A 27,945-nucleotide genomic window follows, 5' to 3' on the forward strand; every position below is an offset into this window, starting at 1 on the left:
GCTGAAAGCAGGCCATTGGACTGGGTTAAACAGGGCCCTGTCCAGCCAAGTCTTTAATACCTCCAGCAAAGGCGATCCCACCACTTCTCTGAAAACCTCTTCCAAAGTTTAACTGCTCTCACAGTAAATAACTTTATGTAATACCCCAGGTTCTGCATGTCACTTTTTGCTCTGTCACTTTCCTTCCTTTGGGAGAGAGTGCTTACATCCTCTCTGTGACTGCCTCTCTTAGGTACTAGAAGGATAATTTATACTGCTCCAGTCCCATTTCAGCTGTTGGCTTTTTAACATTTTGTTTTAACATCTGGCATAGTTTAGTATAATCTCAATCAAGTAGATTATTAATGCAATGCTCACTAAAACCAAAACTATTAAATGGAGAGAAGAGCCAGTATCCCCTTTGCCATTTATAAGAATAATTCATTTCTTATCCCAGGGAATAAAACCACAAGAGATCAGAAAGGTGTTCTCCACTATATCATCGGCTTTCTGGAAAGAAAAATTCATTGTAAGGTATCCTTACTTTAGCTCTGAAATTAAGCAAATTCTAGCTCATAGAAATTCTAGCAGACATAACAGTGTGTGACAGGTGACTCTGGCTTAGTGCTGCCCATGTCACTTTGCATTAGAAAATACTCTGTGACAGACATGAGTGATATAAAATGTCAAGTAAGTCACTTGTCAAAAATGAAATTTGGACCTTTTCTCTTTAAATGTAACAAAAGAAACTATGTCTTAAAACCAATTTAGGCAGCCTGGATTTTGTTTGGTTCTCTTTTTCCCCCCACTAAAGGTAACCTAAGAATATTAACTTCTAAATAGTTACAAAGGTTTTTGTAAATTTATACTGACAAGCTCTATCAGTGATGATCAGGAGCAGTCTTCATCAAGAGGCAAGGGGACTTTCAGTCACATTTCTTGCTCTGTGTACACCTGAAATCACACTTTCCTGCTCTGGAGGTAACAATTCCTGCATTCCTAATGCTGCTCTATATATTGTCTCCAGCTCATTCCTATGTGAAAGCAACAGAACTGTGCAACTGCCTTAATTTCCCACTTTTCTCATCCCTACTGTTCCTATAAGCAGGAAAGCCTCCAACACTTGGATAAGATGCCTAACAGTGTTTCTGTGCCTTACAGTGTGATTCTCTGTATAAACCCTTGGACCAGTTTCATCTCTAAGGAGATAAGGATGCTCAGCAAGTGACAGCACTTGATCTTACACAGTGTTATAGTCATAGTTTACAAAATCAGATTGTGGTCCTGTCAGGTGCACTTTTAGCCCTGTGGGAGAAAAATTGTGTCCTGGACTTTAGGGTATATAACAAGTAGATTGTATAAAAATAATGTAAAATCATATTTATAAAATACAAGTAAAAGAAAATTCTTGAAGTGATTCACAAGTAAGATTTTTATTATCTGAAAAATATTTATTGGCTGAACAACTCTCAGAGGGTTTTATTGTTGACTTTGGGAAGCTGGACTATGGCAAAGGTGCATGTCTACAAGGAAGTTTCCCTTTAGATATTCTGGAAAAGAGCTTTCCATGGCTGCTCTTGCTGTGCAGTGCAGCTTCATTCTTCAGTGCATCCTGCAGTTCTGCCCTAATTTGCTCTGAGAGATCTAGCACAGACACAGAACTTCCTCCATAAACTCTGGTTTTGATAGATTCGTGGACAGACTTGTTGACTTCCAAAAAAGCAGTAGAAATTGTTACTATATATTAGACCACATGCACTTGCACTCCTCTTTACATGAAAACATTCTTCATCATTTTCATTTATGAATAATTTTAATACCACATAAAATGAATTTTTGAAATATATATTTTGTTTGTTAGCTGAGTGCAAATAAAAACGGTGATTTAAAACAAAGCCACCTGCTTCTCCTGGTGTTTATGAACATGAATGCAATTAAATTAATTTCTGGGATGTTTTCTAGATAGTAATGCCTTTGTGCCATGATATAGCTACATAGATTTAGATGTCAAATTTAGTGTGAGGGAAGGTAGTCTGTGACAATAAGGCACTTAAACTATTATGTGGCACTTAAACTATTTTGGTTAATTCTGCAGCAGATGTAAAGTGATGACAAGGAATACATATAGATCTCAACTCCTCCTCTGTTTATTTCTCCTGCCTGCTAAGAACTCATCTCAAAAAACAAAGGAAGCCAGATTTGCCAAAATCAGTAAAATAGGACATTGTATGAATTATGCTGCCATCCCAAAGTGTAGTATGGCATAGGCTGGCTCATCCTGCCTAAAGATAAAATGGACAAGTACAAATTAGGGGGTGATGTAGCCAAGAGTGATCTAGGTTAGGAGGCAGAACTCTTTCGGCTATGAAATACAAACTGTGTACTATGAAAGGGCCATTGACTTCTGGATCAAAAAACCCAACCAAAAATGTTGGGGGAAGGAGAAGATTTTGTAAATACAAACACTGCCACCTCCTTCATTTGAGTTGGAGCTGTTGGACTGACATCAACATCCTGACCCATTTCATATACCAGATATTGAAGCTTGATTCTTCACTGCAGTTCCTTTCTTTCTTGTGTTCCTTATGTCTTGAATATTATAATTTTCAGCAAGAATTCACATAGCTCTTTTTGCTCTTCCTTACTTCCTCTGTGCAAGGATTCTTTTATAGGTCAAGCAATATAATGTATTGTGGTGCTTCAACAATGCCAGCTGTGGCTCCATGTGTTCCATACCCTAAATAAAACACGTAAGGCAAGTCCTTAGGTCACGCAGTTGAATATCTGTGATCAATCTTTGCCATGCTGGCTGTATCAGTCATATACAGTGTTACAGACCATGGTAACAGCCAACATCTTTCAGCTAGGATTATGCAGCGAGAATAATAAAATATACAAATTCATAATTTTTGTGCTTCTTGCTACAAACACATAAATCTTCTAAGGACACTAACGTATTTCCACGACCTGATATATGGAGTAACTTGTAAAGTATGATATCTAGAGGAAAAAACCCATTATTTTTTTCTTAACACATGAATGGATGCTGCTGCTAGCAATTTTAAAGAGACGACAAATCTTCTCAGATCTGGAGCAAAAAGACCCAGTGTTCTGGGCTGCAAAATCTTCATTCTCTGCAAATGCATTTTATTAGAAGAGATTGTGGGATGGTAAAGGGGATGGCACTCAAAAGGTTATTTAGAGAAAGGGTGTTGGAGAATTCTGCTCAGAAATGGCCTTAAAGGCAGCTGTGAGGAGCAAATTCTCACAGCCTGTTTCTGTAAACAGCTAAGTTCTCAAGCCTGTCTTCAATAACATGGAGGCCTTGAGAACTTTCATAACAGGTTGAGAAAATAAATCTTAGTTTCAATAACAAACCACAGGTATTGAAAACAAAAGGAGGGGTTAGTGTTTGATCTGTGGCCTATGAGGAGCTCGGGTTTGCAATATGCATGATCTTAATTAACACGGTTATAAAAACATGCCTTTTGGATCAATAAATCTGGAGTCGATGCTGATCAACAAAGATGGGTCGTCTCCCTTCGCTTTCAACAGAAGGGGAGTAAAATATAAGCAATTTACATTATGTCATAAAATAGGCTTTTACAAACAGGTTCAAGAAATTACATAGTGCTCATGCAATTGGTTTCATCAACTCCCAAAAACTGTTCACTAACCATGAGTGAAAAAGGGAAAGATACTCAGTTGAAGGAAAATGCCAACACATTTCTCAGTTGTTTCAGATGTTAAATAACTACATGTTTTTGTAGCATATGTTCCCATGACCTTTATTGCATGTATTGAAGGATATTTTCATATGATGTCAGAATACTTCTCATAAAGGAAGAAATTACATATTTTCAGGCTGCCCACCTTCTGAATTGTGAAGCAGCATATAATTGGAGGGCTAACAGCACAGGCTGTACCCTTTATAGCAGAAGTACAAATCCTATTTGTCATGAGCCTCTCCACTATGGAAAATAGGTCATCCTTAAGCATTAGGATTAGGGTTCTGCAGACCTGTTTTTATCCTTGATTCTGCACCTGACTTAGTCCTTAATTTTTCAGCAAGTCATTTTTATTCCTCTGTGTTCAGAAGTCTAAAGCCATGCTGTTTGGTCATCCCTTAATGTAGTTCAAACCTGAGGCCATCTTCTGCTGTTTGGAGAGGATCTGGCGCAGTGTGCCCCTGATTCTGTGTGGGTCACACACAGTAACAATTGTCATGCAGTATTGTTTCTGGATCTGTCTTTGCCGAAAGGTCAGGCATTGGCTTGAGACACACATGGTAAGCTTCTTGTATATAAAAAATGGAGGAAGTTCTGTGTATGTGAAAATAATGAAACAATTACATGTGAAAGATGAGGAAGATACAGGAGAGTGAATAAAGAAGGCAGGAGCTTGAAGGCACAGGCATAAGAGTCATTCTTACCCAGTATCCAAGCACCAGCTGAGTTTCAGTAGCTGGTCACACGTGTATCTGGAGAGATAAATCCTTTTGGCTGTTGGGATTCTGTCTTATAATACAACAGAGTAACACTTGATCCCAAACTACCAAATCAATTAAAAAAAAAAGGTGGCAATATTTAGATTAATAAATTTGATGAAATAAGGAGGTATAGAAACACCCTCCTTTTTCTTAGGCTTTAGAATTCAGAACTGGAGACTCTCAAGCTTTTGGTGTATGCAGTCAGCACATGGAAGCATTGCTTATATATTTATACATTGAATAATTTACACATTTATCTTCTGTATCATGCCAGTAAAGGAAATGAGGAACACATATTCAGTGAAATCATACAAGAAGCAGTTTTGTCCTAGACCAGATGAAAACATTTTTTTTTTAATATATGCCTAAAGAAAAATAATACTTTTGTGAAAGTAGAAGGGGAAACAGGAGGTATTCGATGATTTACTTCTGGCAACATCTTCTGCACATCCTATTCAAGGCAATATAAACTGTGCTTTTGTCTTCAGAATTGTGATGGCAATAAGCTGTGATTAATACACCTTTAATGTCACACACAGGAAGACAAATTCTTCACTTTGAAATCTACCAGCCTACAGATGGGCTGACAGTCTGAAATGCAAATTTCCTCAAAATTGTCTGCTTTGCTTAACCTTATTTCTAAATTTACTGATTAAAATCCTTTTTTTTCTTTTAATTACATGAGGTTTTCATTTAATTTGTAATCATATAAAGGTGGATTTTCCAGATAGGTTCAGATGCCCAACTGCTTTCCATTTTAGAGAGAGTAGTTGGTTATCTCTGGGGCTGGAGACCAGAATAAGTAGTTTTTCTATGCTACTTTGCAAAACTATATGGTTTCTGATTAGAATAATGTGCATGTTCTCATAGTATTTTTCTTGATGCCTCTGAGTTTCCAATGAAAGTAATTTCACTGTGCAGGATTCCATGACTGTAGATAATTTTTAGATTTAGTCAGAGAGTACTCACCACTGTACGTGAGGTAGCATGTACAGAGTACCCAAAGAAGTGAAATTTTTTGTTATGAGGAGAAACAAGCAAACAAGCAAAATCCCCCCAAATAACCCCTAGCCTAATTTTAAGCTGGGTGCTTCACTAGATTGCAATATATTTGGTCTCCTTGCTATTTTTGTGCAAGTCTGGGACACTGCGAGACAGTTTATGGCAATATCAAGAATAGATCTGTGAATGAGAGGGATTAATGCCCAGTATGGAATGACAAGTTTCTAGAGTCTTCCCAAGATTAATTTCACACTTCATAATTTATTGTGGAAGAGCTGTCCAGAAAAGGCTGAATCAATACAGTGAGATAGGTTGCTTGGTTGAATAGGAACTTGTTCTTACTCTTGACCAAAATTAACCAACATCTGCTTTGATGTAGTCTTACTAACTTTACAATGGTGCATGTAACTCCCCATGAAATTAGGTTGGGCTGAAGGTGGCCCTTAGAAAATTTAGAAAGTTTGCACCTTCCTATATTTAAAAAAAATGGGCAGAAATCCATTTTCTTAGCTCCTGACATTAACTGCTCAGTCATCATAGTTTTTTAAAATGAAATGTCAATTTTAAAAAATGGTACTATCTTTTGCATTGATACAGGAAAATGTACTTTCAATAGTAAAACTGCATGAAAGGCATCTCTGCTCCTTTTCTTACCAGCTGTGACTGTCAGCACTTTGTCTTGGTGTTTACAGCTATCACATCTGGCTAAAGATGTCACTTCTGTTAGAAGACCTATCCTGGAGAGAGGTCAGGTAATAGTTGGCAAACAGGTATGATGCAACTATTCTGGTGTCTCTTGACAAACCTATTCAACTTCCTCCAACAGCAGATGGATCAACAGGCTACTCCATGTGTGTCTGGATAATAGAGTAGGAGAGCAGTAAGTGTCTAGTGGAGAGGGCATGTTAAAGGCTGTCAGCTTTTAGGACTGATGGAAGACCCTTTCAAGATCATTAGGGAAAGAAGATGTTGAACTTCTTCCTCAGTTTCTTTGTTCTGTATAATTTTATTTTCCTTAGTGAGTACTGAGAATAACTCTTCAAAGCCCAGTGCAGTCATGCTGTGATTCCCAGTCTGGTTCTGCACAATCTAGCTTACACCTGAGGCACTGTAACTATATTAATGCAATGCTCTGCCCCAGCCAATTAACTCTAAGCTAGCTCACTCTTCTCAAAATAGTGCTGTGAAGCATCTAAATATTTACTTGTGAGGAAGAAGGTGGTGTACTGGAGGGCCATGGCCCTGCTTTCCACTTTTCCCATTAGTACCATCCAATTACTTACATTTGCCCTGGCACCTGACAGGATTGCAGCTACTTAGCTGGCTTTGTTCACTTGGAAATTGTGAGGAGGAGGTTTTGGGTAAGCACTATACAAACAGTGAGCTTAGAGATAATTTGCAATGTAGATAGACATGTACCATATGGATAGACAAAACAGATGGTGGGTGAGGGAGGAGGAGAGTTAGGAACAGAAGCACAGAACAGGGAACAGATTTTCTCCCAGTTGTCCTAGAGTCTAGTACAGGGTCAAAATTAGAGCCCAAATTCCTTGGCCTGAAGGCTGGTTTCTTATCAGTATTGCTTAAGTCAGGGAGCATTCTTTCCTTATTCCCTGAACTCATTTCCTCACTTTGGGTATTGCTATTACCTCTCAGAGAATTTAAACTGGAGTTTGTCTTTATGTCCGAAAAGTTTAGAGATTTTCTATTCACAGTGGTTCTCATCAGGAAAGGTCAGAATAAATGACATTTTTCATAGTCTAGTTTAAAACCTGGCCATGGTTCATGCATAACAACAGCAACAATTTGCATTTATATAGCACCTTTCCTCCCTCAGGACCTCACAGTGCTTTATAAACCATATGTGGGAATAACTTCACTGAAATAACAGTGGAAAATCCTCCTTCAAGTCCTGCAGCCTGGGGGATAGCTGAGGGGCAGCATACAGCCCAGCACTGCTGCGCAGCCCACAGAGGAAAGCATTGGGAAGGTGCTGTTTCTCACCACACAGTGCTGCTAGATGAAGGGAAAACACAGTTAAATTGCATAGGAGGAAATTTGGCTTGAATGCATTTTGAGAGGGTATTATTCCCACAGAAAGAATTGTGATAACATTTCATGATCACTGGTCATCAGGGCTTTGTTTTTCTGCTGCTGCTGTAGGTTGATACCTCTGACAGTACAAGTCATTATGGAACTGGCTCAGGGTGAGCATATCCATAGATTTAACTGTTCACACTGTCCTCAGTCAGAATATTTGTTTGGGTTATAAGCTTCCTAGCAAGCTATGTTTGGTAATATGTATGGTCCTAATATCAGCTGAACCTCTCTCTGCTTCAGTCTGACAATATGAGCATGGAGGTTTTTTTGTTACACAGTGCCTTCTCCTCCAAAAAAAAACCCTCCACAGCCAAACTTGTATAGTCATATGCATTCTGCTTATGTAGAGAGCAATGATGAAGGTACTGAGATGAAAGTATTATCTGCCAGAAGATTTACAAGAAATGGGGAAAATTCTGTTAAGTGAGTTTGAAGTGAGTTTGTCTTAATCAGATAAAAACGTGCATGGTTCTCATTCCAAAATAATCACTTCAGCTACTGAAAAATAAGTAACATACATCCCCACACTGTCCTTTGGAAGTGATAAAGCAGTGAGGGAGCAAAGAATACTATGACAGACAGGCTTTCTGTGATGGCAGCTTGTCCCAGTGCTTTTCAAGGTGAGCATGAGGTTGTGGTTATTTTTTTTGGTTTGTTTTTTTTTATTTACTTTCACTGAGTCATAGGAAAAAGGAGTTTAGAGATGAGTATAGCATATCAAATATACCATTAAGTTTGCCATTGTCCTAATCACTGGACATACAATTCCTGTTAGAGGGAGCAGGCAGAGTTTAGTGCCTGCCTTGAATCGGAGGGAGGCTTGTACCCTACAGCGTTCAGTGAGCCCAGCAGCGGCACAGCTCTTCTTTCACATCTCAGTCATCTCTGAGGGCGCTCCTCACGCTGTCCTCAAGGACTGCTGGGGCAGTGCCTGATGCTTCAGCAGGAGCTGGGGGCGCTCACCCTGTGCTCCGAGTGAGCCCCCGGCAGGGCTGACTCAGCGCTGCCGCCTTTGTCACGGCACTCACAGAGGTGGGGACACACGCTTCTGCAGGGAACCATCGAGTTATTAAAACCCATAGTGATGATATAAAAATAATATCCCCCTGAGGATATAATTTGTTTTACATGAGAGGAGGGCTGACAAATGCCCCTGAGAAAGACTGTTATTGTTACTGATAGAGTGCAAAATGATGTAATAACAGTCTGAGAGGAAACTGGCTGCTTAAATGACAGGTTATCAAACCTTCTCTCAATCATAAAGCGCCTCCTTTTTTCCATAGCATTTTATATTTTACTACTATGACCAGGGAAACTCTTTGTAATAAGGTGTCTAGTTCTTGTGACTAATTTGCTCAAAGAAAAACAAATGCCTGTAACCTATTGTTATTCACCACTGTTTTACTTAAACCATATTTCACTTAAGAAACACCTGGAAAACATTTTTACCTCCAGCTCTGCCTTTAAATAAATATTTTTTAGTACTAGTGTGTGTTTAGGTCGCTAAGTTGTGTAGTTTTGTTTCAGTTACTTGGCTGGATGATTAAAAATGAGTAAAATGTAAAAAGAGAAGACTTCAGTATAGAAAGGGAGATAAGAGAGAAGATAGATGTCTATAAAATGGTAAGTGGCACACAGAAAAATAGAGAATAAAGTGATGGAACTCTTTTCCATAGGGTGTTGCATAAAATGAAAATTCCTATGGGTGCCTAAAGTAAATGTACAAGCACATGGGAGTAAGAAAACAACAAAATAGGTATCCCCATACATGGTTGTGTTTCCTTCATTTCATGAGGTCCCTGATCTATAAAACACTGGGTGTGAGGGCACAGTCTGAGGTTGTCACTTCAAACTTTTACTGTTCTTGTCCTCTCCCCTTAACTTTGCTGCTGGTCAGCTGGAGAGAGGTTACTGGGCTAGTTGGATCTTTGGTGTGGCCAAGTGTCTTGTTCTTCATTTACTGAATTTCAAGTTGTCCAGACAAATCATTCCTGCCTGTCAAATTTGCAGGTGCATGTTGTATGAAGCATTGCATCACTTATGCTTTCTAGAAATGTTAAAAGTAAATGGAAAAAAAATGTTTGTATGCTTTACAGGGGGAGACTGAAAGGTGGGGGACTCTTGATATCCTGGTTTAACTTTACTATGGTCCCTTGGAGTGCCTTTAATGCAGGTGAGCTGAATCTGATGTGAATTAAGGATGGCACAAGAGTCCTCCCTCTCTGAGGGGGACTCTTGTGCCATCTTTGAGCAAAAGTTGCAGTCAGAATGGGAGGAGTGGGTATCCCCAGGCTGGATTCTGACCTGGAAAATACCTCTACTGCTATTTGTGGTAATGGAATAGAGGCAGAGCCCCAAGACAAACCAGTGCTTCAGAATATGATTAGGGAGGAAGTTCCTTTCTTCTTCCTTGATACCTACCCAAGGGTTCTAAATGCTTTGACTAGCTCAAGGGATGCCTTGGGGCAAAACATTGTTTGTGATCCTTGTACTTGTGGGACAGACTTCTAGATTTCTCTGGGTGTAGAGGTGTTTTGAGTTGCTGTGTATAATGGAATTCTCCCTGTCAGCCTCTTGCTTTCTCCCTTTTCCCCCTTGCCCCTCTCTGCTTACAGACAGAGCCAATGGGGACCCTGGAGCTCTCTGTGGCTGTTTTATTCATAGAATTAGCCTCTTTCTTAGCGCAGCAGCTTCATAAAATATTTCTCAAGGACAACTTTTCTCCCTAAAGGTTTGCTCAGCAGCAATGACGGTCTCATCTAGGTAATCTATTCTGATTAATTTGACTTTAGCTTTTTTGCTGCTCCAGTGGAGTCCAAATTTGTCAAGGACTTAAATATATATACACACACATACACACCAGGGAAGTTTCAGTTAAAAAAACCCAAAAAACAAAACCAAAAGAGCAAAAAAGGAAAAAAAAAAAGAAAAAAGAAGAAGAAGAAGACAAAGAAGACGAAAAAGCCAAAATACGGAGGAACACAATGAACTGCCTCCTAATTTTATTAAGAGGCTCACTATTGGGAAAGGCACTGCTGTTACCAGCCTGACCAGAGCGGCATGCATCAAGCATTTAGCTGTTGAAGCTGCGAGCATTGAGTAGTTTCTGGCATAACCGCGAAGCGTCCAGGGTCACTCTGTGTGTTCGTCCACGGTATATTCCTGTATTTATTTAATTTTATTTGATTTTCGGGCTCCGGTGCGTGTCCCGGCGGCCGTGCGGGGCCCTCAGGGCGCGGCCGGCAGGGGGCGCTGCCCGCGGGCCGTGCGGGGCCCTCAGGGCGCGGGCGCGGCCCCCGCAGCCGCCATGCAGGGCCGGGGCTCAGCTCCAGCCCAGCCGGGACGTGCAGCCGCCTTGCCGGGCCGGGGCTCAGCTCCAGCCCAGCCGGGACGTGCAGCCGTCGAGGTGCTGCGCTGCAGTGCCTCGGGAGAGCCCCCGGTATCGACACAGGCTGGGGGTAAAGGGATGGAGAGCGGCACCGAGAGCGGCCCTGCCGGGAGGGGCCGAGCAGGTGTCGGTGCATGGAACGCTGCCCGTGAGGCAGCAGTGTGCGCTCACAGCCCAGACAGACAATTGCACCCCGGGCTGCAGCCAAAGCAGCGCCTCCAGCAGGGTCAGGCAGGGGATGCTGCTCCTCTGCTCCCCTCTGGTGAGACCCCACCTGCCGCATCCAGCTCTGGGGTCCCAGCACAGGAGGGACATGGACCGGCTGGAGCGATTCGTAGGAGAGCCGTGAGGCTCTGGTCACACACTGGAGCGCCTCTCCTATAGGCAAAGGCTGAGAGTTTAGCCTGGAGAAGAGGGGGCATCGGGGAGGCTTTATTTCAGGTACAGAAAAAGGCTTATAACACAGATGAGGGCAAAAGTGTTAGGTGTTGTGGTAGGAAAAAGGGCAATGGCTTTAAACCTTTGAAAGAGAGTTTGCTTTAGATGAGATATGAGGAAGAAACTTTTTACAATGGGGCTAATAAAACAGTGGCACCGGTTTCCCAGACAAGTGGGTGCCCCATCCCTGAGAACATTCAAGGTCAGTTTGGACAGGGTTCTGCATAACCTGACCTAGTTGAAGATGTCCCTGCACCTCAGAGTGAGAGTCAGACTAGGTGATCTTTAAAAGTCCCTTCCAACGCACACTATTCTGTTATTCCATGATTCTATGATCTTGATGTTATCCCACACTCTTTTCCCTCTCTGTATTTCCTTGTTTAGCTAGAAACCTGTTTATTTCTTGTATTCTATTCTGGTAGAGGAACCTAGTTTTTATAAACCCCCTTACATAGGCCTTTCTTACCTGTACTCCTTGCTCATAAAACACACTTGTCCTTAAACAACATTTGGCCACTTTGCTGTCATAGTTTAGATTATTTAAGTGGGAATTGATAATGGAATTCATGAAGAAAGGAGTTAAATCTCTTCTATCATAAACCAATAAAAGCATCACTTTCTTGCAGAACTAAAAGAAAAACTGAGGTAAAATACAAGAAGAGTGAAGACAGAGCACCTTTAAAGATGCGGATAGGGTCTTGGATGATACCAGAAACTGAAGGATAATGTGACTGGAAAACACCATTTCTGACAGGCTGTGATGAATTTCTAGGTCCCCAAGAAAATAAGTCACTCTTCTATTCAGCTGTGGCTTCTCTGCCTCTGCTCCTATAGTGAATGCAAGTTTGAGTAAGGAAAAGAAACATGACAGGGGAAGTGAAGGTAAGCCTGGTTTTCATCATACCCCATGGAGTAGTGAAGATAAGCCTGGTTTTCATCGTAACCATGGCGTATTAATGTTGGAATGGCTGTGAGTTAACTAGAGCACTTACAGGTATCTTTGTGAGGCTCTTAAGCTGGCAGTGAAAAAAAATTCTCTGAGCTGTGGAGCTCATTGTACAGCTTCAGAGAAGATGGCTATAAATCAGGGGTTTTTTTCCCTTTCCCCCCATGTTGTCTGTCCCACAGACACCTGTGTGCCTGACCCCACAGGGTATGTGCCTCAGCTGGCTCTGTGATTCAGATCCCAGCTGTGCCATGCTTTCACTTGACCACCTGCCTTTGCCACAAAGTCTGTTGTGCTGTTGCTCAGTAGGTGACTACTTAACCCTGGTCCTGTTTGTTATGTGCTTGATGCCCTGAGCTGCCATTTAATCCAGGTGGGACTGAAACGTCCTTTTACACAACCCCTGAGGGTGTCCAAGCTTAAAAATGTGAGCTGTGATGGGTGACTCTCAAGAAGCATCTCAAAGCTGCGATTAGAACATCTCACTGAAATAGGGCTGATAGGGCTGATTCCCCAGAGCTCAGGAGGGCTGAGCCCTTGTGGATTAGCAAAGAAAGGCAGACTTTCTTTGAATTTCACAGAGCCCTGATCTACAGAGCTTTCCTAATTTTCCATTTGGGTTGCTTTCCTCCTCCTTGTTCTAGGGTTGTCTGTAGCTTTGGAGGGTCTCCTCTCCAGGACTCTGTCTCATTCCCAAGGGATGCCAGAGATGAGTCTACCGGGCCTTTTACGTCACTGGGTGCTTTTGGTATTGGCAATTCACTGCAAAGAAGAAGATCATGAGAATTGATTCCAGCTAGGATGGGATAAGCAGACAGGGGCTGTCCAGAGAGGCAGACTCCAGATGCTTGTCTGTGTGGTGCATTACCTTTCCTTACTTGTTCAAGGGCACCATTGAAAGGTGAAGCATTAGCATTCCTCCACACCTTCTGAATAATTTTACTATTTTATAGCAGTTAATTTTGTTTGAATTTCTTCCTGTTGTTTTCTTTCCCAATCCCCACCACTTAGGAGGTCAACAGAAAGCTCCAGCTTGCCTCATATTTATTCAGGTACTTATTCAGATCAGCATCTGTCTCTTCAGACTTCTCACATTTAACCCCTTACTTTGGGTAGACCTTTGCTTTTAGGTTTGGAGATAATTCACTAAATGTCCTCTGCAGTCTGATTATGACATTGAATTTGGAGGAAGATTTCTGCTTCACAAGGTTGAAAATTATTCAAGGGAATGTTGTGTACTTGTTTTCTTTTATGTTAGACATTTTGCACTTTCCACAGAAGTATAACTTTAAAAGCAATATGTTCTGTGTTATCATACCTAAGTAAAGTCATTAAAAATATCTATACCATAGCACTGATAGATTAAACCCAGGTTGTTCCCACAAGAATCAGATACTCAAATCAATACTTCTCTCCAAGCCAACTTTATTATTTTTAAGCAGCTTTTTATTGTTTAAAGAATGTGTATCTGACAGGAATTACCAGCCAGAGCTGTATCTTAGGTAATAAACTACTGTTCAACAGAAAGTTGCCCAACAAAAAGTTGCCCAACAGTTTTGCATCCTGATTTTTGGGGGAGAGGAGTGGGATTTTTGGGGGAGAGGAGGTTTGATTTTACTTCCTATTTGAGCATAGTCTTTTAGTAAGACTTTTCTGCTATTGGACATGTACTTTTGCCTCCCAAGTGTTTGGGAGTCTTATTCTGAGGTGCACTTAGTCTGAATAGCAGCTCTCTGTCTTTAGGCTGTGAGTAAAACCTGTCCTTCTTGGCTTCCCATGGTGCTAAATGAAAGGGAAAGTGGTAAAAGACATGTCGTTGAGGTGCCAGCTCTCACGGGACCCTTGTGACCTGTGGGGTTCAGGCGCTGTGGCACCAGCTCTGGTGGCTTCAGGATGAGCAAGAGGCAGCAGCCAGTCCCCACTGCAAGCACAGGATCTGAAAGAAAACATGCAATAGGAATTCTCTGTAACATCTTCCCCTTGCTCCCCTGTGTCTGAACAGACACTATAAATCCACTTTATGCACAGTGTATAGATTTTTACTCTTCTGTTGTGTGCTCAGATGTGCAGAGAGGACATACATGGTAGACATAGAATTGCAGATGCAGGTAATATTTTTAAGCCAAAACATTTTTCTCACTGAAGAACAAGTCTGCATTTATCAAAGATTTCAATGAAGGGGTTTCTGGTTTGTCTTCCACCAGAAAGGATTATGTGAATATTGAACTTTAACATTTGTTCTATGATTTTTTTAAAAACAATGTCTCTGTTGGGAGTTTGCTAAATTTTTTAAACACAGCAATCTATAAATATTGGAGTTACTTCAAACACTTCTGTTACTCCCAAAAATGTTACTCTCTTCTTTCTAACAATTTTAAAAGGACTTAGGAACAAAAACTTCCCATACCTAAATGTCTCTAATTTTAAGAATTGACCTACAGTGACTCTTTAAATACAAAATAAACTTATAAGTTGAGGAGTCAGCTTTTGTTCCTTCTAGAGTTTCTGTAGAGTGATTGTCTACAGCTGAGACTAAATTAAATTGTAAAATTATGAATTTTAAAATTTAATTAGGAATTTGACATTGATACTTACTTGGAAATTTGTTTCCATTTGATTTACACCTACCTTTTTTTATGAGAACAAATGCAACAGCAGACTGTAGAGGGATCCCAGTTTGTGATTAAAGAAAATTTTTATTTGTTTTAAGGCACAGGAAGAGTCTAGTGGTGAACAATATTTATTAATACTGTCATTTGCAATTAGGCCCAATGCATAAGTGTGTGATCTAGGAAACTAGATAAGTGCTAGATTAGGAGTGCTGGAGAATTAGGGTCTAGATTTTCAGAACAGTCTGTTGAATGAACAACTTTGTTTATTGTGTTTGTAAACCCAGCCTTTGTTTAAGAAAAGTAAATGTTTTACAGATGTAAACACACGGCCCATTGTGTGGTGATAGAATTCAGATGAACACCTTCCCTGGACTATGCTCAAGTGTCTGTATTATTTTTCATGATCATTTCCTTCCAAGGATGACACTTGTAAACCATGCTGCTTTGGCCAGGGAAACAGCAACTTCCTTTCACAGTTTCCATCTTTATTTATAATGGGGTGCATGCTTTGATTTAGGAATTATTGCAACTAAATGATGGGGAGGCAAAAGTCAATGACATGTCACCATATCTGGAATAGTCCAGAGAAAAAATACACTGTGCCATGGTGTCCTCATCCTTATTATGTCTAGTGGAGGCCCAGGGAAGCAGTGCTGGCTCAGGACAGGAGTTGGAGGGGACGCAGCCAAGGCCTCTGCACAGAAGGAGCACAGAGGAGGTGCTCTGCAGATGCTTTCCTACATTTCCAGAGGGAGCATGCACTGCAGAAGGCAAAACTAATGGAATGGTCTCTTAATAATTCTCTTCTTAAAAGTAGAGAGTATCTGGGAGTATCTTTGGACATGATTTGTGAAATTTCCCAGCCTGAATGGTCTTCTGTGTGGCTTTAGAGCTGTTTCTTCATAAAGCTGCCTGCATCTGTAGAATTGGTTGTGAAAAAAATTTATGACACAGGAAAAAACCATCAATATACATGTCTTGTTGTTTTGGTGAAATATGTCTTAATACTAGAAATAATTTGAAAGCAATACTTTTATTGAATATGAAAAAAAGGATGGAAAGAAAAAATTTTATGGCCCCATGTTTTTGGTGTCAGGGATTTCTTGGTTGTTTTCCACCCCCAAGACCCCCCTGCCCAAGTGTTTCTTAATCCCTAATAACCTTGTTGGCTTTTGAAAAGAGAACTTCTACCACTCAAAAAAAGACCAAGGCAAGATATTGTTCCTGAGAATGTGACATTTGACATGAAGACAATACCACATTCTTCTGAGGATAATACAATCTCAGGACTATATTGCTGGTGCGTGACTGGGTGTTTTCACCAAGAAAGAATTGCTCATCTAACTTTGAGAAAAAGAGTTAAAGCAACATTTTCTTGGGTGGGGATGGTGACTAATATTAATTGCTTTTATGGAAACATGCAGCCAAAAAGGAGTATAACTGATGGATAATTAGTAGATGTGAGATGGATATATGACCTTACGTCCTAAAGACAAGTTCTTGCCCATTATCACTTGATCATAGGAACTGTCTGGAGAGAAGCATTTGGGGCTCTGAGATTGCTGAAAGCCTCCATTGTGTCATCCTTGTGTTTGATGCTTTGTAGAGCACCTTCTCCTACTCTGTGTCTTAAACTCACCATGCAGGACACAGAGAGGAAAATTTCCTCTTTTTGCTACACCTGTCCTCCACTTATGAGGGGGAAAAAACTCTTTCATTCCCCTTGTCAGGGCCAGATTTATCCTGTAGAATGCAAGCTTTATGGTTCTTTTTTCTTTGCCTGCTTTATTTAATTGAATGCTAGGAGTGATTTTTCTAAGAATGCAGAGAGCAACCAGCCTGGAATACCAAAATATGGCACCTTCTTAATTAACCAAGTAATCATCAACTTGATCGAATCTCTTTGAAGTTTTCCAGCAAGTACGTGCACGCCATATGCAAAGAGATCAGTAATGTGGAATGGCAGTGCTGGCAGTAAGGTCAGCTTCTTGATCAATAATAACTCAGCCTGAGCAGACATTTAATCTGAAAGAAAGAGGTCATCTCCAATCAGGTCCTTTAAAAGATCAACCAACAAAATCTTATCACTGATTACGGAATATTTAGTCATGCAGTGACCTTGGTTATTATTGTTTAATCATACATTATTAGCTAATTCCTTTTAACTCCAGCTTGTGAATTAGATTTTGTCCTAATTATTATTACAACTGTTAAAGAAGGAAGACATTGCATTTTATATGACACTGACTTCATAGGCCAGAGCCAGCAAAATCAAATCCAAAATGTTTCTGTGAGGCTGAGTCTTTCTTTCTCCATATCATTTCTAACAAATATTTCTTCAGCCTTTTCTTAAGGACTTCTTGTGTTGGACAATCCCCAGCTTCTCAACATAGCAGAATGTTATAACATATCTTTATCTCATACACAGGGGAAAAGTAAGGAATATGTAATTTCATAGGTACGCTGAAGCAGAGCATCTCACTATCAAATGTCATCCGTGTTAGCAATGAACCAAATGCTAGAAGTTGCTTCAAATCAAAGAATTTGTGTGTTTACATAGGACTGATATCACTGATAACTTGGTTAATTTTTAAGAGCATGTTGTAAGGGGACCAGTTCATGGTGGGTAGCAGTAAAAGAGCCAGCAGCATAAATAAAAGTTAGGGAAAATAGTCTTCAGATCCAGATTCACCTTGCTGTTATAAGGTGACTTATTTCCCTCAGTTTGACTGACCAGGGGTGAATAGGAGAGAGGAAATCACTTTAGATTTTCCAAACATTATATCCAGAAGATATATTGAGAATGCTCAGAGTTAGTGAAGATGCAAGTCATTCGTATTGCTTCTGCATTTGAAAAAGAACCAAACAACAAAACTAACAAGAAAAATAAAATAAACTCACACTGGATTTGAGATTACAATAATCTGCTGGCTCACAGGGAGACAGTATTTTAAGGCCAGCATTAAATCCAGGATGATGAAAATAGGATTTTGATGTGATTTTTGAATTCTCAGCTCTAGCATCCAGAATGTGTTAGGTGATAACCTGCAATAAAACTGCTTTTTTTTACTTTTAATTTTTTTTTAAATTTAGCTTAGAATTGTAGAATTTGTAGCACAACTTTGTTGTATCCCATGTGTCTCAAACTGTATAAAAGCATGATATGAAGTTAAAGAAATCATAGCTTTGGTTCATCTTGAAGCCTGTGAGAAGGTGAAAACACAGATTCCCACAGGTTGCTCTCCTGATCAGCATCTTTTGGCCGACCTGCTGCCCTGGCTGCACTCAACAAGTGGCCTGTTCTCTGTCAAGCACCAAAAAGATACAAAGATACTTTTACTCTCTGACAATTTTTGGAAGGAATTACCTCAGCAGAACCAAATCAGTGCATCCCATGGCTGAGGAATGACAATTGAGAATAAGCACCAAAATGTGATAGCATCTCAGCAGGGGGAATTCCAGAGCTCCTGACTGGGCTTGTTCTTTCAGAAGAGCCCCTTGGTGAGCTGTAGCTGCCATGGTGCTCTCTCCAAACCCCTGGCTGTGAAACACACATGTGACAGCTGTGTGCCAGGTGTGTCCAGAGGCTCTTGAGCCAGGAGCAGTGTCAGTGCTGGTCTGCAGCAGGACACTCTGTCTGCTTTTCACATTCATGTGAGAGAACCTGCCTGTCTTCCAGCTTCACCCACACTTGCTTATTTCTTACACACTCTACTAACCCTTGCTTGTGGGATTCTGAGCCCAAAAATGTGTCTGCAGTTTTTTTTCCAAGTGTATTAACTGTTCTCACTTGAGGTGCCACCTAACTCAGTGTGCTTTGCCTCTGTCTCCTTTGACCATAGCTCAGTTACACAGACCTCTGTTATGTTACTCTTTGGCCATAATTTCAGTAACAATAGAGCTCTACTGACATCAGCTTCCTCTTAAGGGCAGTACTGACCCATTTCATGCCTTAAAATTCAGCAGTGATCCATGACAGGCTACACCAGTCATAAATTAGAATTTTGTGACTTTTGAAGAAAAAATGAGAGAAATATTAACTAGATGTTGTTCAATTAAAGTTGGCAGTTGGTAACTATTTTTGTTTGTTTGTCTTGAAGTCTTGACATCAGACTGCTTATGTATTACAGTGTTTTTTATGAGGAGAAATTTTAGTATTTTGCATCTGTTGCTCTCAGAATTTTGGGATTTGAATTGCTATTCTCACACAAATTTAAGACAGGGCTCTGATGCCTCCCATATCAGAGTCACACAGTTTGTGATGGAGCTAAGGAGAGTGATTTCAGGTTCTTCTTGGTAATCTTGAGAGATATCACTCTACTACTTTATGCCTCAGCCATCCAACTGGGAAAGCTATGTATAAATCAAGATCACAAGCAAAGTTAAATGATGCCTCAGTGGGTATATTCAGTGCAAAAACTTATTTTCTGTATTTTATCTTTCCTTCAGATGGCTGTCCTAGTAGACAGTCACACTGGGATTTCATTTTACATGAAAAGAGAAAATAACTTTTACTGAAGGACTCATTGTGGCTTAGCCTGGCAAATCTGCAAATATTAGACCTCAAATGTACTGAAATCTGGAAGATTGATCTTGCAGAACCCAATGTTATAACCTCAAACAAATTGATATTCTGTTTGCTGTGTCCTCTGGCCAGGGACTAAAATGAGTCACATGTTTGTTTTAGTGCATCTTTTAAATGTTTAATCATGGTTATTGAACCATGCATATGATGTTTTGATAAGCAAGGATTTTAGAAATACTTTAAATACTGATTTCATAGCTGATAACTATTTTTAGTGATTTTAGTCAGAATTGGTTAAATTTATCCAGGTTTTCAGCCATGTGTCTAAAGTCAAAAGGAGGAAAGGGAGGAGTTTAGCTGCAGCAAACTCTGGAAAGTTGATTTTGTTTTATTGTTGGATAAAATACCATAAATCTCATACAGTGTGTGATTCCACAAAAAAATTTCTATGGGAGAGGATTTTTTTTTCTGACATTTCATATTGTATATTTTCTTTTTGTTGGGGTAACGTGTTTATTTCCTTATTACAAGTGGAACTGAGTCCTCTGTTCTCAGTACAGTTAAGGGTTGTGGGTGCTCAAAAGGATGGATGCTTTTGAGGTGCAGGACCTATCAGCCTCTGGATACCTTTTCTCCTCTGATTCAGCACAGCTACGTGTTAACAATGTCTCCTGGGAAAGGGAAAAAATAGCCTTTCTGCTTAGCTGCTGCTGTTGGAGTGTCTGTTTCCCTTTTATATTTATTGTATATCGTGACACCACAACATAGATATATAAACAGAGTGGATGTTACTAGGAACTGTGTATGTGCATTTGCATGTCCTTGTGTGTGCGTTGAATAGGAATTTTCCCCAGAAATACATTAATTTTCATTGCATTGAAATATTGGCAGGGAAAAAAGCCAGCAGAGGCTTTAACCCTCTAGGGTGCTGTCTGTCTACATATGCAATCTCCCTCTGAAGTGCCCTGGGCTAAGCAGAGCACATCATAGCAGGGGAGGCTAGAAAAGGCAGCAGATCTTGTTCCTGTGCACAAACCTGACGTTTTATATCCCAGATGGTAGTTTTATGGGCCATTATGATGCTTCAGACTGACTCAATAGGTGAAATGACAGAATGAAAATAGTCCTATTGCCAAAAAAGAAAAAGGAAAAAAGAAAAAGAAGGAAGAAAGGTTGATTTGGGAGCTCAAGAACTGGCCCTCAATCGGGCTGAGTAAGTCACAGACCAACTGCTGTGATTTATGTGATGGTACAGTGTGATTAACTTTCCCCTGGATCATTAAAGAGTCTCTGTGGGTGGGGATGTGCCAGTTACTGTTCTCAGCTGGATGGAGGATCAGCAATAAACAGCCAGATGGGGGGAAAAGAGGAGAAGGAAATTCTTAATCAGAGCTGAATTTTTTAGATTAAATCTGCACAGATTTTAGGTCAAGTAGAAAAGTGCTTACTTTCTTAACCTCAGGAGCTTCAGTTGTCTTTCTCTGTAACAGCAGGATATGGGACATCTGTCACCCAGCTTTAAATCCTTGTCTGCAGTTTGCAGAGCGAGCTATAGGAGTGCCAAGTACAGTTATACCCAGCCCACTGCCAGACCCACCATGAGCATGTTTGCAGCAGAGAGTTGGGTATGTGTGTGTCACAACTGTTCTGTGGGGTGCTGGAGAAAGTACCCAGGATGTGAGGGTAGGTAGGCACCTCACTGCTTGGCCTTTTCAGTGATGAAAGTTTAAAATTAAATCAGATGAATTTCACTTTGACAGGACTGCAACACTATCACTCAAATTTCTGACCTAAGTCAAGTAAAGTCTTACTTGAATAGTGGATCTTGTCGGTATTTGCCTTAGGCAGTGCAAACGGGTGCATGGCATGAGAGAGAATTAAGATTATGTTTATAGATTACTATAAGCCTTTTAGACAACATATGCTTAGACAACTAACTCCTGGCATCTGCTGCTGGTTTACTGCTAAACTGAGCTTGAAAAGAAAACCTTCCACAGTCACAATGGATGTCCTTGAGCTTTACCCTTTTTTATATTGAATATCTCCAAATGCAAAGACTTCAAAACTTCTCTGGGAAACTTGTGCTGGTGCTGTTTCCTGATGTTCAGATTATGTGTCAGCATTTCAGTTTGCGCTGAAACACAGCCTGTTTCAGTTTGCGACTGTTGCTTTTTGTCTTGTCACTGGTTACTACTGAGAAGAGCCTGGTCCATCTTTATACAGTTTAGGTGCAAAAGGTGTACTCTTTGCAGTCTCCTTTCAGGTACTTATACACTTTGATCCTCCTGAGCCTTCTCTTCTCCAGGCTGAAAGCCCCATCTTTCTCAGCCTTTCCATACAGGAGAGTTGCCACAGTCCCTTCATACTGTTCTGGCCATTTGATGGGCTCTCTCCAGTATGTCCATGTCTCTCTTGTAGTGGAAAGGAACACTATTCCAGGAGTGTCCTCACCAGTGCTGGGCAGAGGGAAGGGATGCTTGCCCTCCCCTTGCCCAGGCAGCCACGCTTGCCTTCTCTCTGGTGAGGGCACATTGCAAGCTAAGTTGTGCTTTTTAGTTAATGTTGGTTTTGAAGTTTGCAGTCACGTAGCAGTAATCTGTGCTCCAGAGGCCTGGAGTGTGCTGAGCTGGCTGAAAGCACATCCTGCAGCTTTTAAACACTTTTCATTGCTTCAATCTGCTCTCCTATCCCTCGGTTTACCCTCTGCTATTGCATATTTTTCAAGCCTCCCTGTGTATTGTTCTACCACTGACAGAAAGGCTGTGGCGTGGTGTGGCAGGTTTTTACATTCAGACAATCAGGATGAGTTTAGGGAAAATCAATGCAGGGGCAGCAAACTGTGAAATCACTATTAAAAAGGACTAATTCTGTAAAAGAATACAGCAAATCATGCTAGAACATTTCCTCTTGTGAAGGCTCTGCCTTCAGTTTTGCAAGTGGAGTGATCTTTCAAATCACATTGTAACATTTTACACTGAGTATGTAAACCTTCAGCCTGTATGCAGTAGCAGATAATAAATAATGCTGAACCCTTTTTCCTAAAATCTTGTAATTACTTAACAGTATGTTTCATATTTTAATGTTTCTAAGTGCAGAGATAATGATTGAAAAATCATTGTTACAGCCATATATAGCATAATACCCACTCATATATATGTCTTTATGATATCTATGCCATCCAATTAAACTTATAAACCTCTTTGCTAATTGATCTCCATCAGAGATAAATCTCTCTCAAGTAGACATCATTGTAATAAATCATAGTTAAAACACCATACCACAAAAAAAATGTTTCTTGTGCTTATCTCAGTGTAGAATTTCAGTTTTACGTGGTTTGTTCTATAGCATCATTCGTAAGGATGTCTGCAAGTCCAGTTTTCCCTCCCAAGGGGCCAGAACTGAAAATACTTGCATCTGGATCAGTGACAGGTCTGAGATTTTCTGCCTTGTGAACCATCGGAGACAGACACTGCAGCTTGCTGTCATTCAAAATCGTGACTCACTATTTCCCAACAAGATAAGGTTTTGGTTTCAAAGTCCCTCTATTCAGGAAATGTGAATCTTAGTATACCTGAATTATTGCCTATGGAATATAGAAAGCTTTAAAACTTGCTATTTGTCATTTCCGTCCATCTGACACTTTTATGCTTATCTTTTACTGTAATAATAGTGCTTTAATTTAAACATTGAGAATTTAAGGAGCATAAAGACCCTAGCCTTTCTGTAAGGCACACAGCTCTTCTGAATGCCTTCTTGTCCTTAGGTTGTGTTTCTCTCTCTGCCACAGATAATCACATAAATTTTCCATTTCTGTTTATTTTTATCTTTTCTTATATGTCACATCTTTGTTTTCTTCTGAATTTTATATGCTTCTCAAGTTGTGAGATTGATAAAACTTTTATATTTAGGGTTTGAAGCAACTCAAAAGTCACAGAGTCAAGTGTAGGAAAAGGAAGAACAGCATGAATATTCTTAGTAATTTAAAGGGAATAACCCATTCATTATAAAGTTGCTTAAATTAGGAGAGAAATAAAGCTCAGGGTGAGTGAGACTGGGGACACTGAGTAGTCACTGCTACTCCAATCAGTACTAACTTACTCAAGTCTTTTACTCAAGTCTTCTCAGACAGGAAAAAAAAATGAACCAAATCCTTTTTCACTGTGGATGGGGAAAAAAAAAAAGCATTTTCTTGCTCTTCCTTTTTAAATATTGCTGTGTATTTCCTTTGCCTTTTACATAGTTTGTCCAATTTATAACATTCAGTTTTGGACCTCTTGGACTGTTCCCTCAGTTAATATACTGATCGTTTTATCTGGACTTCAAATTTTAAAAAAGAAAACAAAATCATGAACAAACTAAGTGATGATATACACTAAAGTATGTTGCTTGATTGTGTCTCTTTTGCAGTTGGACAGTCTTCTGGAAAATTGGTAATTTGCACAGCCCTCACAGTGGCAGACAAATCCTCACTACTGAAACAGACCTTGCTGAAGAGTCCTGCATCACTCTGAACTGAAAATTGCCCCTGTTGTCTGAGCAACACTATCACTCAAATTTCTGACCTAAGTCAAGTAAAGTCTTACTTGAATAGTGGATCTTGTCGGTATTTGCCTTATGCAGTGCAAACGGGTACATGGCATGAGAGAGAATTAAGATTATGTTTATAGATTACTATAAGCCTTTTAGACAACATATGCTTAGGACCTGATCCTGAACTATCAGTAAATTTGTAGAGGGTCCTTACCTGGAAAAGAAATGCAGATGATGAGTTTTAAGAGTGGAGCTGCTTAATCCATTGCTGGTTTACAGCTGAGCTATACAGAGTGCCACTGTTGGTTCCCATGAGCCTTAACAATTTGCTTGGATCTGCTTTTTAGCAGACCTTGTAACATTATCCAGACAGTTTTCAACCCCAAGTCTCATCTTCTGTATTTTAAAAATTATTGTTCTATCCTTATAGTGACAGAGGTCTAGCATGGAATGGGGACATTGTATGACTTTGCACAGTAATGGAGGGAAGGAAGAGGAATTGTCTATAATTTGTTTCTCCATCCAGGCAAGTCAAGCTAAGTTATGATGAGAGCGGTGCAGCAGTCATGATCACCTACTGTTTTATAGCTGATGTGATTGTTTTTATGAAGCCTATAACATTTTTAACAGTGCTGTTGTGCTGATCGTTGTTCTTGTCTCAGCAGAACAATATTACTACAGTCAAGTTAATTCAGCTTGCAGGCAGGGTGTGCTGCTGACAGAGTGTGAGAAGAAATCTCACAGAAAACTCTTTTCCCTTATTCAGATGTGGTCAGGGACAAGAGAGTGCAGGGACACTGTTCAGTTGGTCAAACCTTTCAATGAATTATTCAAAGATTTTTTTTCTTATCCTTTTGGCAAGGTGAGGAACAGTTCTGCCGCATTTCAGACAGATAGCAACCTGCCATTTAACTTGACTCCTCAGCTTTTGTTATTCCCACAGTGTTTGGGTGAAGGGCACAAGCGTGGATAAAAATAAAGACTGGAAGTAAAGGTTTGGGTTTTTTTCCCCCATTGATCATTCTGAATCCTACAGAGTGCTGCTTTGCAGAGGTTGCTGAGGAGTCAGCATAGTGCTGGCTACAGCAGCCCCCCAGCAGAAGGTAAAGGCAGGTGGGTGGCAAAGAGGGGGCAGACAGTACACTCCCCATTCTTCCAGCTCCTTAGCACAGGGTTTTTCTGCTTGCATCCTCCTGGCCCTCATTTGACTGCTCTCTTGATTACTCCTATTTCCCATCTGAATTGCAGCGGAGCATGTCTCGTAAGCAAATGAGTAACGTTTTCCTAGCATGTGGTGAGGTCAGGTGCTGTGCTTGCCCCTCTGCTGTGTTGGTGGCCCTGCTGAAAAAACTTTCCTATCTTCTGCAACTCCCCAGACAGCCCAGTGCTCTTTATCACTGTGATAAGAGGAAAGATAAACTCAGCCTACTTCTCTGATCCTTGGATATTGCTCATGTCATCTGTCTCCCTGTCTATTCCTTCCTGTTGGGAGGAAAGAGGTAAAAGTAGATTTGGCAAGAAGAGAATAGTTTTTGCTCAAGGTGACCTTGAAGTTTAGAATGCTAAAAATGTTGGTGTGGGAACACTCAATTTATTTTGCTTAGTGTTGTTCATCCTCTGCCTGTTTTGAGAAGTAGAATTCCTGCGTAGGAATGACACACTCTCACAGACATGCCTGAGGTCATAAAAGCACAGCCTTGAGCTAAATTGTGTGTGTGAAGACCTTTGATGTATTGGAGAGGGCATTGGGCCCTGGCCCCCACTGTCCACTAAGGTGAAGTGAGCCTAACAAAGCCTGTGTCCCTGTGTGACTCTGCCTGCTGGGATGAGCTGAGCCTAACAAAGCCTGTGTCCCTGTGTGGCTCTGCCTGCTGGGATGAGCTGAGCCTAACAAAGCCTGTGTCCCTGTGTGGCTCTGCCACCTGGCATTGCTAGTGAGGTAATGACATAAATGTGCTCTTTGCATTTCAGCTGTGTTTGGTGGTCAACTTGGTTACCTGTACCTGTTGATTTACACACCTCTCATTTACTTTGGTGATACGTTAGGCATTTTGGTTCAAAGTCAGTGAAGTTAGACTGGTTAAAAAAGTTTCTTATTTTTCTTATTACTTTTTCTACAGTATGACCTCCACCATTTTTGCTTACCACCATCTGCCTGCTGCTGACTTAAATAGAAGTCCAGTGTATGCTTTGACAGTTGTCCTGGTGTTTTAGTCCCAGGAGACATTTTAAAATTCTTTTTTTTTTTTTTTAAATCAGTGTTACTTAGTCTAATAAAGGATATTAATTCTAGAAAAGGGGAAAAAATAGACAAGCCTTATGAACCTTGATGTAGATGGAATTCAATGTTCTGGAGGAAGGTGAAGAAGAAGCTACTGTGTTTTTCTCTTGCCCTTCATCTTCTGTTAATTATTACTGGGAAAACTTGCCACTTTCTGAAATTCATCTGGGTTTAGTTTTTTGCTGCTTCTGCTCTCTTTTCTATAGCAGTTGTTTGGAAATAGGTATTTAAACAAACTGAAAACTCAGACCTACAAATAAAAGCATTGCGTTTTCTGTAGATATAGAAAACTATTTAGCAAAACAGCCAGTCTACAAGTGGTAATGCCTGTGGATTTACTGGGCTTTGCAAATAATTCTTGAAGGCAAAAATGTTGATATAAGTATTTCTTAATCTATGCTAACCAGAAGGCAGAAGAAATCTAAGAGTCACCAATCTAAAAAATCACCCAAAGTTTGGTGATTTTTGAATTGAAATGGTATTTCCAGTAGCTGCACATGCAGAGAGTAGAAAGTTTTAATGGGGATAGACAGAATCTTGTAATCTTTTTCCCTATGTGAGGATTATGCTGTTGACAAGGACAGCAAATTGTCTGGTCCTTTAGTGGAAATTGAGGTGTGAAAAGGTTTGCACTGATTTGTTTTTTAAACATTTGCATGTACAGAAATGCCTGTGAACATTTTTGGGCACATGCTTTAAAGGAATTTTAAAACCAGCAATGAGTAACTGGAAACATAAAATACCAGACTGAACTCTTGCTTACTCTCACTTTAAGTGAGATCTAAATAGTTAATGGACACTGGAAAGAATGAGGAGGAAACTTGTGGGTTTAGCTGGTACTTTCTTCCTTTTACCAAAATAAGCTCTGACATCTAGGCCTGAGTCTGAAATAGCAACTGCTGCATGACTGGACTACCAGTTTCCAAGTCATTTATTTTAAAGTGCTTGGAGTATGAAAGGTATCACAGAAAAGCAGATTTTCCTTCATTCTGTTTGACACTTTGTGTTTGAGTTTACTGAAGGTCTTGCATGTGTTTATGCAAAAAAAGATACCCTGTGTTATAGCTGGGAAAACTGAAATTAAATGAAATATGAATCTCCAAGCAACAGGTCCTTTCTACTAATTTTTAAGACTCAAAATTTCCTGGTTATCATCCCATTAGCTCCCATTAAAGCATAACAAGCTGTTTAAGGTTGAAGAGTGTATGTGCATTTATGTGGTGTGTTCCCCTATAAGCTTACTTCTTAATGATTTAATGAACAGAGGCCATATTGGATGGTAAAATTGCTGCATTCCATTATATGAGAACTTTACTTACTTTTTCCATATACACAATTGTATTCTGGAATATACTTTAAATATGCCTACATAAAATACTTGTAGATATGTGTTGCACATGTATGGTCCTAGCTGTTGGACGCACAAGAAGAATCCCTTGGACAGAGTGCATTAATGGCACTAGAGATCTCACCCTCACAATTTTATTTTGCAAGGTCATGAGGAGCCTGAAGCTATGGATTAAACATTCACGTTCATGGCTCTAGGAAACTGTTCAGCCTTCTCACCTCTGGTTGGTTTTGCTGGCAATCCATATCAGGAACATCTGGCCCCTAATTGGCTTTGATGTGGGTTTTCTTTCAACATACAGCTTTCG

The sequence above is a fragment of the Ammospiza caudacuta genome, chromosome 1, assembly GCF_027887145.1.
Source record: "Ammospiza caudacuta isolate bAmmCau1 chromosome 1, bAmmCau1.pri, whole genome shotgun sequence".
Classification (NCBI taxonomy): domain Eukaryota; kingdom Metazoa; phylum Chordata; class Aves; order Passeriformes; family Passerellidae; genus Ammospiza; species Ammospiza caudacuta.